The following is a 5,156-nucleotide window of genomic DNA, read 5'->3' on the forward strand; positions in this document are numbered from 1 at the left end:
TGTCACAATTCCTTCACCCTACCAGAGAGCTCCCTCACTAATGCCACTGTGAGTGGACTAAAATACATAGATTGCAATGTTCAAGAACACACCTCACTACCAGCTTCCTGAAGGGTATTTGAGATGGACAATAAATGTTGGCCGAACTAACTGCACCATGACTGAAAAGAGTTTGTCTTCACAGTGGAACTCCCATCACAAAAATAAAGCCTTTCCCCGGAAGTGGCTTCCTTATTCAGCAATGACCCACTGTTCCAGCAATAATCCTCTCCCCCTCCCACACTTAGCCATGGACCTAACCCTAATAGTGACCCTGTGATCCATTCCAAAGGTGTGACTTACTCTACAGCCACCCTCTCACCCAGAACAGATCCACCTTCCCAGTGCCCATCTCACTAGTTCCAAGCCTCTGTCCCTAATGTGTTCGCCCCAGCACTCCTCCCAAAGAGTAGTCCCCTTTCCTCTGCTGTGTGTCCCTCAAAAGATCCCAAATTCATGCCTTCAATGGTCTTTGCCCACACCCCGGCCCCTGTCATCAACTTCCAGCATGACCAACCCATTTTCAGTCCCTATTACAAGCTCCTCACTCTCCCTGCGTCACTATTATCCAGCCCATTGGCCACCCATCTGTTTTTTTTCCTCTCTCCCCCCCCCTCGGGGTTCCCTCTCCACCTCTTACTTCTTTACACCAGCAGCCACCCCTTATCTTCAGCATATATTACCTTGCCCCAACTACCATCAGTTCTGAAGAAGTCACTGGACCCGAACCCTTGATTCTGTTCTCTCTCCACAGATGCTACCAGACCTCTTAAGTTTCTCCTGCAATTTCTGTGTTTCTTACAAAATCTAGCCACTCAAAAAAAGCAGTTTTATGAAAGAATGTTTATTTTTTTTACAATATTGGCTGTTAAAAAGAGTGACAATTAAAATAGAGATGTGAGCTCTCCAGGCTCAGCTATTGAATGTGACACTTAAGCTGGTCACTTGTCTGAACTGGAAAGTGAAGCATTTGAAGGTTTCTCACCTTCCCAGCGGAATCTCAATTCTCAAATGTTCCTGAATCGGGAACATTTACCATCCTCCTTTATCCTGTAGCAGGATTTTACTGCTCCTCGGATGCTGCCTGAACTGCTGTGCTCTTCCAGTTATCCTGAATCTGGTTTCCAGCATCTGCAGTCATTGTTTTTGACCAATAAATCCAGCCAGGCGAGGCAATGAACAGCGTGCATTCCAACAGCGAGACTGGACAGCAGTGTTTGGGAAACAGTGTGCAATTGGGAGCAGAGGGAAATATCGGAAGACATGGTAGATAAAGTGATGATGCAGAAAAGCACTTCCTACTGGAATGCACCCAACACACAAACCCATCACCATCAGCCCTTACCTATCACCTCCCCCCACACACCCTCTTTTTTCTTCCGGGTCTCCCCCCCCCCCCCTCCTCTCCCAAGGCTGGTAACAATGACATTCCTGCTCCTGGGAAATGCTGTCTGACCCAGCTGTGAACTTCCAGCTCCACATCTATTGACCCCGCCTTCCAGCACCTTGCTGTCTCCCTTTCCTTTTCCTGTTTTCCGGCTGCTTTCTGCTCTTGTTTGGCACAGACTGCTGTCTCCATGTTTTACACAGTCACATTGTCCGCCTGCCCGTTTGGCACTGGGTTGCTTCCCGCTTCGTCACTCTCCCGACGATGAGGAACTGATACACCATGTTTAAAAAAAAACCCCAAAAACCCACACACCCACACAGTTTCAGCATCGCCTTTCTCTTCTAACCCCTCCCCCCCCCCCCCATCTGACTGTGCATGTTACACACAGCACATCAATAAATATTGATACAATATAGTTATTAACTCCATTTCTAACCTGCTCAGCTAAAAAGGGTCTCTCAACTCCGAGTCCCCGCTGGAGTGGGGGGGACTGTTGAGAAATTTCCTTTCTGGCGTTCCCCGACTCAAAATATTCTTACAATTACAACCGCCGGGGTCAACGCACGGAATTTCCCCTCCTGCACTGAACTATCTCTCAGGTTTGGGTGTTGAGGACATCCCCTCTGTTAGCTCGGCTTTTCATATTTAGCTTCAATGCAGCGATCCAGAAAGGCAGAGACGCTGACCGCCAGGAGTATCTCGCACACCCTGCAAAACAGGAAAATACCAGGATTCGGAGATGCCGCTGTTGGACTGGGGTGGACAAAGTTACAAAGCACACAGCACCAGGTTATAGTCCAACAGGTTTAATCGGAAGCACTAGCTTTCGGACCATCGCTCACAACCACCTGATGAAGGAGCGTCGCTCCGAAAACTAGTGCTTCCGATTAAACCTGTTGGACTGTAACCTGGTGTTGTGTGATTTTTAACAAGGAAAATACCAACACGTTAGAAACCGAGGAATAATCATCCATCGAGCTCCAATCCCCCAACACCGGAAAGTTAAACATTCATAAAGCGTTTGGGGGGGATTCCGGGCAATATCTTACCTTCTCCAAATCCGAACATCTATTCGGTTATTTGCAGGATTTCGTTTTGAAGTCATGTTCGTCACCTGCAATAAATATTCTGAATGTGAATGTTGGTCTTTCTTTCCCTCTCGGGGGGGGGGGGGGGGGGGGGGAAGAGGGGGAAGAGAAAGAAAGAGAGGGGTGGAGAGAGAGAGAGAGAGAGAGAGAAACTTCCCTTATCTTACGCCCAGATCTGCCCATTTCTCCAAATCAATGTCCATCTGTCTCCCTTACCCATTCTCTCTGCTTGTACCTTCCAGGATTGGGAGGAGCCGGTGTTCGACAAAGTTAACAAAATCACACAACCGCCCGATGAAGGAGCAGCGCTTCGAAAGCTAGTGCTTCCAAATAAACCTGTTGGACTATAACCTGGGGTTGTGAGATTGTTAACTCTTTCCTCCCAGACACATCTGTGTGTGTGTGTCTCTCTCTCTCTCTGCTATACTCGGAAATCATAAAGTACAAACAAATATTTATAACAGGCAGTTGTGTCCCCGTTACGGGTGCATTTTAAAATAAAATTCGCTTAATCTCTGAGCCTTTTGTTTCCTCTCCAACGGACAGATTCTGCCTATCGTTAACGAATCCTCTGTTTCCAGTTACCCCCTCCCCTCCCCAACACCTCAGTAAGATGAAGTTTTCTGAGGTGTTATCACAAGCCAGCAGCCCCCTCGCCCCAACACGCACACAGCCGTTCCCGGACGATCAGATAGTCTTACAGGCTTTTACTTTGGCGTACCTTGGGTTTTGTAGCTGGGATTCGACCTGCTGAACCAGGAAGGAAAGCGGGTGGAACGGGGTGTCCCTGAGACTCGAACCCCCGACACGGTGCTAACTGCCTGAGCTCTGAGTTCCGCCACCTTACCCCTCAACCAATGGAAATTTAGCTGAGCAGCGTGAGAAATGCTCGCTCGCTGAATGCTGCTGCTATTTAATATATCCAGTCAGAGAACGCCTATTTTCTGCTCCGCCCCCCGAATAGTTGAAAGTGAAAAGACCTGAATTGAATCGTATTTATTGTTACTGTCTGGGGGCACAGTGAAAAAACTTTGTCTTGCGATCAATACAGGCAGATCCCAGAGTTAAATAGCACAGCTAAGTGAATAATAGGTAGACAACAGCAAACACAAAAACACAAGTACAGGCAAATGCTAAGAGTTTGTGAGTCCATTCGGTATTCTAACAACAGTGGGGTAGAAACTGTTCAGGCTTCTGTACCTTCTCCCTCGATGGTAGAGGTTGTAGAAAAACATCGCCAGGGTGGGATGGATCTTTGAGAATGCTGGCAGCCTTTCCTTGACAGTGGGCCTGGTAGATGGATGCATAGAGATGTACAGCATGGAAACAGACCCTTCGGTCCAACCCGTCCAAGCCGACCAGATACCCCAACCTAATCTAGTCCCACCTGCCAGCACCCGGCTCATATCCCTCCAAACCCTTCCTATGCCCATTCAGATGCCTTTAAAATGTTGCAATTGTACCAGCCTCCACCATTTCCTCTGGCAGCTCATTCCATACACATACCACCCTCTGTGTGAAAAAGTTGCCCTTTAGGTCCCTTTTATATCTTTCTCCTCGGTCCTTGGTGTGTGTTCAGGCTTCTGTATCTTCTACCTCACGGAAGAGGTTGTCGGAGATCATTACTGGGTTGGGCTGGGTCTTTGATGATGTTGGCAGCTTTTCCATGACGGCCAGCTGTGTAAATGGTATCCATGGGTGATAGGTTGGCTTCCATGATGGTCTGCGCTATACACACCACCTTCTGCAGTTGCCGTAAAAGGCCGTTATGCACCCGGACAGTATGCTTTTTATGGTGCTTCTGGAAAGGTTGGTGAGGGTCCTTATGGACATGCCAAATTTCCTGAGCCACCTGAGGAAGAAGAGATGTTGTTTTGTCTTATTGACTATACCATCTATGTGGGAAGTCCAGGACAGTTTGTTGATTATCGTCACTCGGAGGGACTTGATGCTCTCCACCCTCTTAAGCTCTGCTCAGTTGATGTAGATGGGGGCGTGTTCTCCTCCATTCTCTCTGAAGACAATGATCAGTTCCTATGTTTTGCTGACTTTGGGATACAGTTGTTATCATCACGGGCGGCACGATGGCTCATTGGTTAGCACTGCTGCCTCACAGCACCAGCCCAATTCCAGCCTCGGGCAACTGTCTGTGTGGAGTTTGTACATTCTCCCTGTGTCTGCGTGGGTTTCCTTCGGGTGCTCCGGTTTCCCCCCGCAATCCAAAGATGTGCAGGTCAGGTGAATAGGCCATGCTAAGTTGTCCATAGTGCGAGGTGCATTAGTCAGGGGGGGGGGGGGGGGGGGTTACTCTTCGGCGGGTCGCTGTGGACTTGTTGGGCCGAAGGGCCTGTTTCCACACTAATCTAATCTAATCTGAAAAATTACACCACATCACCAAGCCCTCTATCTCCTTTCTGTATTCTGACTCATCATTGTTTGATATCTGTCCTACTATGGTAGTGACGTTAGCAAACGTGTAGATGGCATTCATTCAGAATTTGGCAACACAGTCATAGAGTCACAGAGATGTACAGCATTGAAACAGACCCTTCGGTCCAAGCCGTCCATGCCAACCAGATATCCCAATCCAATCCAGTCCCACCTGCCTGCGCCCGGCCCATATCCCTCCAAACCCTTCC

The 5,156-nt window shown here is 48.4% G+C and overlaps 1 long non-coding RNA gene across 1 annotated transcript; it reads right to left on the reverse strand.

Annotated features, from left to right (window-relative positions):
• Positions 1-864: 864 nt before the first annotated feature.
• Positions 865-3,401, reverse strand: LOC122541172 (uncharacterized). The gene is made up of 3 exons (XR_006309540.2): positions 3,239-3,401; positions 2,479-2,543; positions 865-2,137 (listed from the first exon to the last, which is right to left on the reverse strand). It is a non-coding gene; the product is annotated as an uncharacterized LOC122541172 (long non-coding RNA).
• Positions 3,402-5,156: the final 1,755 nt, after the last annotated feature.

The sequence above is a fragment of the Chiloscyllium plagiosum genome, unplaced genomic scaffold (genome assembly GCF_037043375.1).
Source record: "Chiloscyllium plagiosum isolate Xiang-an unplaced genomic scaffold, Cpla_swu_hap1 HiC_scaffold_35, whole genome shotgun sequence".
In the NCBI taxonomy this organism is placed as follows: domain Eukaryota; kingdom Metazoa; phylum Chordata; class Chondrichthyes; order Orectolobiformes; family Hemiscylliidae; genus Chiloscyllium; species Chiloscyllium plagiosum.